Source organism: Halichoerus grypus, chromosome 12 (assembly GCF_964656455.1).
Source record: "Halichoerus grypus chromosome 12, mHalGry1.hap1.1, whole genome shotgun sequence".
NCBI lineage: Eukaryota > Metazoa > Chordata > Mammalia > Carnivora > Phocidae > Halichoerus > Halichoerus grypus.
The window spans coordinates 80,651,136-80,664,151 of NC_135723.1; the positions used below are offsets into that span (position 1 = coordinate 80,651,136).

The 13,016-nt window shown below is 36.1% G+C and overlaps 1 long non-coding RNA gene across 1 annotated transcript in view; it reads left to right on the plus strand.

Moving 5' to 3' along the window:
* The window catches only part of LOC118555492 (uncharacterized), a 31,946-nt gene extending 21,090 nt beyond the window's left edge, over nt 1–10,856 (plus strand). Inside the window, exons 3-5 of the long non-coding RNA XR_013443009.1 lie at nt 3,666–3,783; nt 4,596–4,736; nt 10,775–10,856. This is a non-coding gene — a long non-coding RNA (uncharacterized LOC118555492). The remainder of the gene's footprint in view (nt 1–3,665; nt 3,784–4,595; nt 4,737–10,774) is intronic.
* Nucleotides 10,857–13,016: the final 2,160 nt, after the last annotated feature.

Sequence of the window (13,016 nt, forward strand, 5' to 3'; positions counted from 1 at the left end):
GGACAAGCAAAACATTATTCTACCTTAAGAATTGACATTTTTAAAAGTTTTAATGCATACAGATTTTACACATAATCAAGAAAAATAATATTGCTTAGATGACATCTTTAATATTCATAATTTATAGTAGACTGAAAGCTTCCTAATTAATTTTTGATAAGCATTTTTAGTTATTACTGACTTCCTACATGGAAAGAAAGCACAGTATTCTAATCTGGTGCTTTTTTCTTTTTAAAAAATACATTAATATTTCTTAGCAGTGGTTTCTGCTATGAGAAACAGAAAACTAATCGTAACTTAAGTAAATGAGTTCTTTTTTCCAGGCAAATAGCTTGAAAGTAGGCAGCAACTGGCTTAAGTTCATTTTAGTTGGTAATTTCTTTGGATAGTGATGTATTTAAGGTAAAAGAAAGAAGAAAATGTACCAGTCACATTTCCCTCCTTTTATTAAGAGTATACAAGCCTCTTTAGTCTTCCTTTTGTGTCCCATAAGCCAGAACTATGTCACATGGCATTCTCAGCTGTAAAGGACACTTGGAAATTGAATACTTGTATTTCCAAACCTTTACAGTTATAGTCAAACAAGGATGTTGGGAGCGAGTATTGGCCACAATCCATGCCTAACTAATAATTTGATCATGGAATGACATATGTCAATGGAATTGAAGTATCAATATCTTAAAGAAGTAAATTTCCCCAATAGACTCCAATCAAATTTCTGGCAGGTTTTTCTGGTGAAAATCAACAAGCTATTTCTGTTTTCATGGAAAATCAAGGGCCATGAATAAACAAGGCAATCTTGGATAAGAACAAAGCTGGAGGATTTATAAACCAGATGCAAATTTTATTATTTAACAATAGCAGTTAAGACTGAGGTATTAACAGAAAGATAGACAAATACAGGGATGAAGCAGAATAGTTTTCAGAAAGTAACCACACCTATATTATCTGCTGATTCATGACAAAGGCGACATGATAATGCAGAGGGAGAAGGATGGTCATTCAACACATGGTTCTGGGTTAGTTAAAAATCTGAAATAAAAATAAACTGTGATTTCTACTTTATACCTCATACAGAATCAGCTCAAGATAGAGTGTAAATTTAATATGAAATCTAAAACAATAAAACTTTTGGAAACTTTTAGAATCTCTACCTCTGTCTCTTGCCTTTCTTTAAGAATGACCTAAAAATTCAAGTCCCTAGCCATTTTGTTAGCAGGGGCTACATTTAGTTTCTTGGAAGCTGCATAATTAATTGCTTGTGTTATGAGAGTTGGGTAGATCTGAGAAAAATGAGTGTAAGTGGGTCTCTAAAGTCATTGTATTGATTGCATGCCTGCCACCTCCGTGCTTTTATTCTCATTGCATATCCAGGAACCTGTAAAGGAGATTTTGTGATATTTGTGTGGCCTCACCTGGTGGCAGATGTCTGGAACTGCTCAGGTTTGTTTAGACCATCTAAGGTTTGATGATTGACTGCTTAATTCAAAAATTATGTTGAAAGAAATCTTTCTTATTTATTTTTGTCCGTTGCTTTTCATGGCCAGGATAAAAATGTATAGGTGTTTCAGGTTCATGTTTTCCTAGAGATTATCTTAAGCAAATGTCATTCATTTGTCCCTGCAATAAATACTTTTTGTTTAAATATACAAATAACTAAAGCTCCTTCTTTGAAGAAAGATTCTGAGACAGACAAGTGACTACAGAACAGGATGAAAACTGGTGAGTGCTGTTTTCAGGGTGATGGAGATGCAGTGCTGTGGGAGTTTAGGGATGGGGGAATTCCTTCCAGCTGAGGGATCAGGGGTATTTTTATGGAGAAACTCACAGAGATAAGTAGTTAAGGGATCTAGGGATAGGTCGCTAAGATTTGGAACCACAGAGATGTAGTATGAGGCATTTCTGATGGTGGAAAGACCATGAACAGAGTGATAGAGGCATGAAATAGACATACTCTAATCACTAGGTATAATTTGAGTGATTTGCATCGTTCACAATTGCTAAAACATGACAAACTGTTTAGAAATTATTCTTTTACATCCTGCCTATTAAATATAATCTTCAATGCAAAAAGGCAGTACTTAAATATCACAATAAAAATTGCACATATTCTTCTATAGCACATGTACTAAAACTAGTGTGACTACATGCTCTAGTTTCTCTAAGAATCAGCCAGAGAAGCTCACAGCAAAAGTAGGTTGCATAGGATGAATAGGTATTTCATATCGCCTGACATTCTCTCTTGCAGTAAATTAATTTTATTTTATATGAAGTAGGTCATTTTGTACAGATAAAACTTTCTGTTGTGCACAATTCTCCCTTGACATCCATGTCATATTAATTGCTTATTGTAATATTTTTTTCTCTAGTTCTCAGCAATTTGTCTACCATCTCAATGTGTAGAATCAAGTTTTACCTCTGTTACATATTACAGATTGGTACCAGCAATGAGTACCTACCTGTAATTGTCGATTTTTAATACTCAAAGACATCAAAAGGAATTTTTCTTTCTGTATTTCATTCAGAGCATATTAAAACAATATATTTATTTATAGAATGATATCAATTTCACTTTATGTGAAAATTTATGAAGTAGGTCAAACAGGAAAGAAAAACAACTTGATAAGTTTGAAGATAATATTAGTTTAGCAAAGGATAAATTGTATAGAATTGACTGAACCTCTTCTATTTCATTGTCAACTTTTATGAAAGCTTCATCGGTCATATGACTGGGCAAAACAGGAGGGTAATATGTTGAGAGATAATAGATAGGAGGTACAACCTTTGGTTCTAGAATGAGGTAAACAGGCCTAGTCCTTAAAATCTGCACCAGGATGGTATGCAGTTGGCTCTAAAAGAATTTAGTTCATGACTGACAATGTAGCTTGTGTTTAGGTTGTGGGGAAGGTAAACTGTTCTTTCTCTTGTGGTCAGCTTGATGGGAGCAACTGGTAGCAAAGCAACCTCTAATTAGGTGGCTCTTTCTATGGGGAAGGATGAGTTTTAGTTCAATTTCAAAGCTGATGAGTTTGGCCCTTTGACTTAGGTATTTATTATTTATTCCTTGTAGTCCCAATGGCCTGGTGATGCTAGTGGGTTTCTATTTCTGACACTGGGTATCTCTCAGAATTTGTAACCAATGTACGTACAGTGACCTGTAATGATTTCTGTTGTCACAGTTCTGATATAGACTATCTGGATATTTCTAAGAGCCAATTGATTTCGTCACTTTTCTGCCCTCTCATAACTTTTTACTTGAGAACAGAGGGAGGGATCATCAATAAAAGTATTTCCCTTACCTCTCTACTTGGCTAAATCCTGTTCACCCTTCAGATTCTAGTTTTTACATGACTACATTGGGGAAACTCACCTTAGTCTCTCATATCTGATTTAGATCCTCCCCTTATCTTCCCCTTCAGTGCCCTATCTTTTTTCTGTCAGACCACAAATCTTCCTATACTGTCATTGCTGGCTCTGCTGAAATTTCAATGTTAAGTCAATTTCTTCCAAATAACTTAAAATATCTTTTGCCAGTAGCCATGACCTGCATCAATCTCAGGAAACACTATTATCAAACATTTTATTAATGCTCATCTCTGCACAATGCTTTATTAGGACAACTTTATCACATACCACTTGAAAAGTTTTCTTGTCACGATTGGCAGCTAAAACAGACAAGGGTCAACCAGTCAACAGTGGCTTTTGAAAGAATAACTTCATCTTGAACTGCTGAGAAGAGGTGACAGGAGTGTGTTTCCATTACTGTTAATACGTTAAGAGAAGGTAAGGATGATTTTCTTCCCAGCTAAGGCAATACAACTGAAATACTGAACCTGTTGGGCTAAGCTAAGCAGGAGTAGGCTGGGTCAGTATTTGGTGATGTCTCTGAGGAACACCTTCTGTAGAATAGCTATTTTAAGTAATAATTCAGCAATAGGACTATCTTTGAGTCAGTTCCAAACCAGCCTTCTGGCCAGAGGTTCAGACAATTCTTCACCAGTGGAAATGCTATCTTAATGATGGTCTCTTTTACTTGTGATTATTATTCATCATGGGAGACTTGACTTTCCCAAGCAAGGTGAGTCAGCCACTGCAGTCCTAGAAGCAGGAGGAACTCAAACTGAAACCTGTCAAGGGAACACAGTTTATAATTCAGTCAGTCAGGGCACAATTTATACTTCATTTTTTTCCTCTACACTCCCAATGCCTGAGGTGTTCTGAAGAAAAGAGGACAGGCAGAAGATGCTACTGGCTTTATGCCAGAATGGAAGAGGTATTATATAAAAATCATAAACAAATGCTAACAGGGGAAAAAATCCACTAAACTGCATATTTGATATCTCAAGGGAAAAATGTAAAGTAGAAGTAAGCTTTGTTCTGAAGAGTGTAAATGGAACAGTTTTTAAAAGAGTCAAATATTTAGTAATATACTGTTAATGATCTTATAGAAAATGACCTACTGTGTTAAGTAGTGATTTATATTTGTGTGTGGGGGGGCAAATATTATATATAACTATTTAAAATTTCCATCCTCCTCACTCAGGAAGGTTTTTGTATTTGTTTCCTTGACTCCTGGAGTTTTGTTGTTGGCCTAGGTGATGGATGAAGATACAACATGATTAGATCTGGAGCAGTATTGATAAGCACCTTTTAAGGAGTGTGAAGACATGTTGGCACAGATTCTAAGCCAAAAAAGACTCCACTGGTGGATATTAAGAAAAGAGAGTCTCTGCATGGTGAGTATAGTGGGCAGGAGTGGAGTGACAGTATATGCATGGACATGGAAGAGTAAGAGTATGTGAATGGGCAGAAAGTTATGGAGAAAGCAACAGAAGATTTGAGATTTGGGAGTAATGAGTAAATACTTTGAGAGATGGGTGATTAATATCTTCACTGTAGACTGAAGTTAATGGTGACTTTTTAATACATTTCGGATGTCAAACTGGGAGGTAAGCTTATTTGTTTGTTGTTCTTAAAACGACATGAATATTTTTATTTTGTATATCACCCACTCCATATTATCAATTCTCATAGTCAATCATTAGGAATTTAAGGCCACAGAATTAAATAAAACTGTATTAAACCTCAGGTGCTATGTTAGAGAACTTCATATAATTGAGAACAAATTTCAAAGAATCTGAAAACACAGATAATCAGGCTTAAATTTTTATAGCTTGAATTTTTATAATTCTGATTATTTTTCCAGATATCAAAAATATAAAAGATTAAAAAGTGATTATTGAAAAGGTCATTAATAGACCAGTGAAGATTTTCTGATTTTTCTTTGCTATTTTAAAAAAGTTCTAATAGTCCCTAAATAAGGAAAAGGTGTTTTTTATTGGGCTTAAAATAATAGTTTAGAAGAAAAGAATTATTTTCCAATTATTAACTCATATATCAATCTGATCATCTTTAAAATTTAAATTATTTTGAATGAAAACTTTCCATGTGGTATTGCAACAGGTTTTCTAATGCTTAAAAATTTAATATTAATAAGAAGTTTTTGAGAAGTAAATGGAATGGAATATTGTTCTGGAAGAAACTTGTAAAATTAATATTATAATAAAATTGGAGTAACCACTAAATTAGTGAAAAAATTCTAAATACATGGTCATTCAGAACAAAACTTTGTTTCTTTTTGAAAGACACTTAGTTCTGTGGATTTAAGCATAGAATTTTGGGCTTGCATTGTTATTAAATTTTACTAAAATTTATTTAAGCAAGCAAATAAACAATGATATTAAAATATGAAACTTTTTTTGTAAGAGTGGAAAACATTGATAAGAAATATTTTATGGTAAGTTAAAGTGAGAATGGGGCATTTTTTTAAGGGAAAATGTAATATTGAGGAAAGCAATTTAATATTTTGGGGTCTCTATTTACATTTCTGAGCTTTAAAATTCTGTGGATACATAAAGTAGCCCTAAGTGCTAATCGATCATCATAAAAGATTGGTAAGCAAAGGAGAACAAATTTTGACCTTTGCTAACATTTATGTAGGTTTGGTCATTTTGCCAAATCCCACAATTTGTTCTAATTTCAAGCATCCAATAACTGAAGTTTGAGCAAGCCATCACTCGATGGTGTGTGTGTAGAGATGTGTGTGTAGAGTGTTAGATATAGCAGAGAGAGCAGTTTTCCCATAAGCCAGCTTTAATAGGTTAAGGTAAACTCATTCATTAAAGTGAACTCTGATATTCACAATTAGTTCTAAAAGCAAATTTCCTTTTAGGGAAAGAATACAAGACACACAATTTGTTCTTTGACATTTGTACTCACCTTCTCTTATTCTTATGTATATGAACAGTAACGAAAGCCATATAAAATTCTGATTAAATTCTTGATTCTTTCCTAAGCCACAGTAAAGTGTAGACTGTTGAACAGTTTTTTTTTTTTTTTTAAAGATTTTGTTCATTTGAGAGAGAGAGAGAGAGCTTGAGAGAGAAAGAGTATTATTTCTTTTTGAAAGTCCTGAAGGTAATGTTAGGACTGTAGCCTAAGAAATAGCCACAGATAAAGCCAGGTATATGGAGAGTCTGGAAGCTAGAGGTTGGTTGTATGATCCTCTTTGCAATGGGACAACATGGAAAAGCTAGAGATATTGTTAAAATCAGGGGGGGAGGGGTAGAGGAAGAAGCAGACTTCCTGCTGAGCAGGGAGCCCAATGCGGGACTCCATCCCAGGACTCTGGGATCATGACCTGAGCTGAAAGCAGACACTTAACGCCACCCAGGCACCCTAAAATCAATTCCAAAAGAAGTGTGATGGACTCCATAAAGTCAGATTTCTAAGAATAATAATATTTCCAAATATCTAACTTCAGTTCCAATATTCTCTTCTATCTCAATATTAAATCAAATTCTAACTTTAAACCAAACCCTAATCTTATGGTTTTATGAAATAAAGTAGCAGGGAGATCCCTTGATCATCAGTTCAAACTGGGTTCTTTTGGAGCATGACTTGGGAACTTTGGGTGAAGTGGGAGCTCCTAGGATAGGGTCTGGTCTTATTCTGTAGATTATGCAGAGAACTCAACCTCCCCTTTCCTTCCTAGAATATTTTTCCACCCTGTCAAAATTCTGCCTCACTCCCCCAGTGCCATTGCTTTCAATGGGAAGGTTTGGCCTCATATATCTTTGAATGTAGACTGCATGGTTTTTGATCCCCAAATGAGAGGAAATAGCTCTTGTTACTGTGACTACTTCCTGCCTCTTTTTGTAAGAAATAATCGTTAAAGAAAGAGTGCTTTGTTCTTCCCACCGCCTTTCACACCATTTCCTTCTTTCTTAATGCATTCGATATTTGAGGAATCCATTCTCCCCTTAATTCTCACGTGCTGCCAGAGGCAATAGAAGATTATTGCAAGAGTTAATCACTGGCCTCTCTTTTGTAATATAGTTCTCAGATTAAGTTTTCTTGCCAGAAAAAATGAACTAAACTCACTTCCTACTGAGAAAAAGATTTTCACTTATTTCTTAGAGCTGACATGAATACAAATATTCTCTACCCTATAATGAGCTGTAATCTTGTACACATGATTAGTAATTCTGCCACCTATTAAACAATATAGGAGGCATATGCATACATCCAATATACTCCAAAAATATGAAGGAATGGTTACCGCTGAAAATAGAAATTATGTACTAGCATAATGCCAAATAAGTTCTACATTGCATATCAGGGAGACCTGTTCAGGAAAAACCACTGCTGAATGTGATTGTGCGGGCATAGTTAGGAATAGCTAAGAAAAAGTCAGAATTGAATCAAAATGAGAGAAGGTGGCAGGGTTGTAGAGTAAGTCTGGAAAGAGGATCTGCTGTGACTATTGGAGCTGGGGCAAGACATACTGTAGGCCTTCAAATATGTGAAAATGCTCTCTTTCTAGAAATCCTGGATTGGTCCTTAAGTAGCTGCCATTGCAAAGAGATTCTTTTCCTATAAAAGCTTTTGCTAGGGTTAGTCCTCTTTTATTAAAAACATTTTCATTTAAATATGCTCATTCTAATATATTCATTTAAATACATGTAAAGAAGGTAAGTTTACCTTGGCCAAATATGTGTGTAGCCATTAGGAAGATTATCATTGAAACATTTCTCATACCAAACTGTTGCTTATTTGCATAGAATTTATCTATATATACATTGCTGAATTACTTCTAGGGGTTAGTACCTCAAATATTTCTAACTAAATGGACAATATATCTTGAACAGCTTAATACTGAAATCATTTTTAGACAATAACAAAAGAGTATTATTTCTTTTTGAAAGTCCTGAAGGTAATGTTAGGACTGTAGCCTAAGAAATAGCCACAGATAAAGCCAGGTATATGGAGAGTCTGGAAGCTAGAGGTTGGTTGTATGATCCTCTTTGCAATGGGACAACATGGAAAAGCTAGAGATATTGTTAAAAGAAACGGGTTTTAAAAAAAATCCCTACGCAAATACTTAGGCAATTTGCTATGAAGGAGATTCATTGGCCCCAGCAGGATCCAGTTGTAAAATGTTGCCTATTAGATCCTGCAGCTGTGAACAGGTGAGCCAGAATAAAGAAATAAGTCTGGGTGGCAGAACTAGAAATAAGGAGGTAGAACTAGAACTAGAACTAGAAAAGGAGGTAACTGAGTACCCTTAGATAGGACCAAGGAAAATTAAAGGGAAAAGGACAGATGAAATAGCAAGGCCAGAAGATGAGTGTTAGTAGCCACAGTGGGTATCTGTACTGAGCAAACTAAGAATTCTGCATGAATACTTGTCACTGAAGCCCTTTATTCTTCCTCATTCATCACTAAGTCTGTAAATACAGCCGCAGTAACCTGTCTTGGTGATGAATAGCGGTTGTATTGATTCTCACAGATTCCTTTTCTGGACAGACCACATCAACATATTTGGCCATGTCCAGATCTAATATTATGATATCAAATCAACCAATAAAATAACAAATATTTTAGTCAAATTGACCTTTTAACATTGACTACATCAGTGATTCTGTAGCTCTTTAAATCTGTAACACATATAAGAATTTCTTAGACTTAGCTCTGGATGATCACCAGAGCAAGCAAGTGGCATGCAATTGTGAAAAGATCTTTTTTTTGAGAGAGAGAGAGAGAGCACACCGCATGAGCATGGGAGGAGGGGAGGGGGCAGAGGGAAAGGGAGAGAGAGAATCTTAGGCAGGTCCCATGCCCAGTGTGGAGCCCACCTCGGAGCTCGATCTCACAACCCTGAGATCATGACCTGAGCAGAAATCAGGAGATGGACATTTAACTGACTGAGCCACCCAGGTGCCCCTATGAAAAGATCTTTTAAATATATACATAAATACATCCTAACCATCATCACCTCTTTTCACACTAAGCAACTGTATTGCTTTTTATTATTTTTATTATTTTTTAGCCTTTTCTCTATTTTCCCAGTCAAAATTGACAGATAGGGGTGTAAAATTTTAGGGGCATTATGATTGTGTTTTGTCAAGGACATTTTTGTAGGGAACCAGCCTTGTGTTCTTGGGAAGCTTTGAGCCCAACACTGCTAGAGCCCAGAGTTGGAGATAATCAAAGATTAACTGGTCTAGTTCCTAGATTATTGGTGCCCATCCTCCCCCCAACGCACACAACTTCATCATCTTTGCAATTATTGCCTACAACCTGCAGACCCTTGTGGCACTATGAAGAATACATTCATTCCCTAACAAGCAACAGACCTTCAAATAACTCCTGATTTTATTTCATTAAATTTATATACATTTCAGCCATATCCCCAAAGATCTCAAGCAGTTACAACATACTCTGGATAGTTTTATTTTCTCCTTATAGATAAACATACAATTTTGTTATTTCAGTATTTTAAAAAATTTATGTCATGAAACCATTAAACCAGTCCTGGGGTATGGAACAGTAGAATGCTACATGCTTTGAATAGTACCCAGTTTATTATTATTATTTTTAATGATTAAAATATCATAATAACATTAAAATAAGTATATTTGCTTAAATGAAGAATATAAAAAATAGTTGTGAAAAATCTGCATTTGGTGTTATTGAAAGTAAAAAATACGGCTGTGAAATAAAAAAAAACTTATAGGATAAAAATATTCACAGCAAATGAAGTGTAATAAAGAGTAACCTAAAATGAGTACAAATCAGTGTTTTTTTAATTTTTTAGTTTTTTAAAAAGATTTTATTTATTTATTTGAGAGAGAGAGAGCAAGAGCGAGCACAAGTAGGGAGGAGAGGAAGAAAGAGGTTCCTTGCAAGCAGGGAGCCCTATGCTGGGCTCAATCCCAGGACCCTGAGATCATGACCTGAGCCGAAGGCAGACCCTTAAGTGACTGAGCCACCCAGGTGCCCTGAGTACAAATCAGTGTTAAAACTGAAAACCATCTGAATGAGATGACTCAAGAATCAAGAAATTACTTCAGATGTTTGTAGAGTTGGACAAAATTACATATCCATATACACCTGGTCAATATTCATTATTTAATGTCTATTAGTAATTCAATTAATTTTATTATTAGAAACAATTAGAAATTTAAAAGTAATAATGGAGAAGAGATGAGAGAAAAAGAGGAGTGGAGCAGGGAGGGGAGGGGGCAAGAAAGGCAGAAAGGGAGAGAGGAAGAAGGGGAGAGAAAGATTGTGGGTCAAGAATGTCAAATAACTTGGTTTATACTCAGCCAAATCTGTTTAGAAAAGAATAATAAAAATAATAAAACAAAACAAAAGTCTAATGAATGTTTGAATTTTTTACTTCTCAAGTTTTTGTTCTTGGGTTTTGCAGGCATGCCCAGAGGAAGATCAAAGAAAGCAGAACCCGCTATTCCTAAAATAAAATCTTGAGAAGACACCAGACTATGAACTCATAGGGAATTGTTCTATTATTTTATCTTCATTTATTCTTTCATACTCTTCCTTTCTTTACATAGATCTGCATTTCTGACCTATATTGTTTTTCTTCTCTTTAAAGAACTCTTAACATTTCTTGCAAGGCAGGACTACAAGCAACAAATTATCTCAATTTTAGTTAATCTGAGAAAGACTTTATTTCTCCTTCACTTTTGAAGGATGATTTCATAGAATTCAGAATTGTAGGTTGGTGGTTTTTTTCTCTCAATATTTTAAATATTCCACTTTGCTTTCTCCTTGCTTGCATTGTTTCTGAGAAGTTGGATATAAACTTTGTTCCTGTATAGATGAGATGCTTTCCCCTCTGGCTTCTTTCAAGGCTTTTTTTTTTTTAATCTTTGATTTTCTGTGGTTTGAAAACAATATGCCAAGGTGGAGCTTTGGGGGCATTTATAACTGCTTGGTGTTCTCTGGGCTTCCTAGATCTGTGATTTGGTGTCTCACATTAATTTGAGGGAAATTCTCAGTCATCATTGTTTTAAATATTTCTTCTGTTCCCTTCTTTCTTTCTTCTCCTTCTGGTGTTCCCCTTAGGCATATGTTATACTTTTTGTAGTTGTCCCAGAGTCCTTGAATATTCTGTTCTGATTTTTTTTCAGTCTTTGATTTCTGTTTGCTTTCCAGTTTTGGTGGTTTCTATTGAGATAGTCTCAATATCTCAGAGATTCTTTCCTCAACTGTGTCTGATCTATTTATTAGTAGTATTAGTAGAATGAAAGTCATTCCTTATTTCTGTTACAGTGTTTTTGATCTCTAGTTTTTTGTGTTTGTTTGTTCTGTTTTGTTTTCATTAGGATTTTCATCTCTCTACTTACATGGTCCATTTGTTCTTATATGCTGTCTATTTCATCCATTAGAGCCCTTAGAGTATTTATCGTAGTTGTTTTAAATTCCTGGTCTGGTAATTCCACATTCCTGTCCCATCTCATTCCGATGCTTGCAGCGTCTCTTCAAGTTGTTGGGTAGTTTTGTTTTGTTTTGCCATTGGGAATGCCTTTTAATGTTTTCTGGATAGTCAGAAATGATGTACTGGCTAAAAGGAACTGCTGTAAATAGGCCTTTAGTTAGTATGGTGATAAGGTGTGGGGTAGGGCAAGGGTTCTCTAGTCCTGTGATTAGGTCTTAGTCCTTAGTGCGCTTATGCCTCTGATCTGTGAGCTTCACAAGTGTTCTCAGTATTTTTTCCTTCTCCCTTAGGTGGGAGAGGATGGCTGTAGTGGGCTAGTATTGGGTGTTGCCCTTCTCCCACATGGAAGGCTAGAGGGGGCTGCAGTTTGGTGTTTCTTTTTCCCCCAGAGCAGTTAGGATCTGATAATAATCAGCTGGTTAGGCTTGGTTAACTAGTTTCCCCTGGGGCCAGTCCTTATTAAGAATAACAGAGGGCTGGGGCTCCTGGGTGGCTCAGTCGGTTAAGCGGCGGCCTTCGGCTCAGGTCATGATCCTGGGGTCCTGGGATCGAGCCCCACGTCCGGCTCCCTGCTCAGCAGAGAGCCTGCTTCTCCCTCTCCCTCTGCCTGCCACTCTGCCTACTTGTGCTCTCTCTCTATCTCTGTCAAATAAATAAATAAAATCTTAAAAAAAAAAAAAGAATAACAGAGGGTCTGGTATATTTCAGAATGGTTCCTTTCTCCCTCTCCCTGCCAGGATCCCAAGATCATCCCCGATCTTTACTGTGAGAACCTAGTCAAGCTCCTGGAGGTAAGTCACAAAATTGTGTGTTTCTCTATGATTGGGTCCTCCTGTAGTTTTTAAGTCTCAGATTTATCTACACTGAGTCTCCAGCAGCTCCTGAATTGCAGTTCAGACTTTCCTACCCAGCACTGGGTCCTGGGGATCCACTCCTGAGTCTCTGCTCTGGTAAGCCAGGACCGCCTGTTTCACCTGCTGGACTCTTCAGTCTTGGGGGCAGTGGTTTGCCCTGTATCCTCACCTCTCATGGATCCTGGATGAGTTGTTAGTTTTTTAGTCTGTTAAGCTTTTCACTTGTTGTTAGGACAGAACGAGGACTTCAAGCTCCTTACATATAGAACCCAAACTGGTTATTGATCTCTTATTTTACACTTTTTCTTTGCTTATTTTAGTGTTGAATTAACATTTTATTGAACTGCTATGTGTTA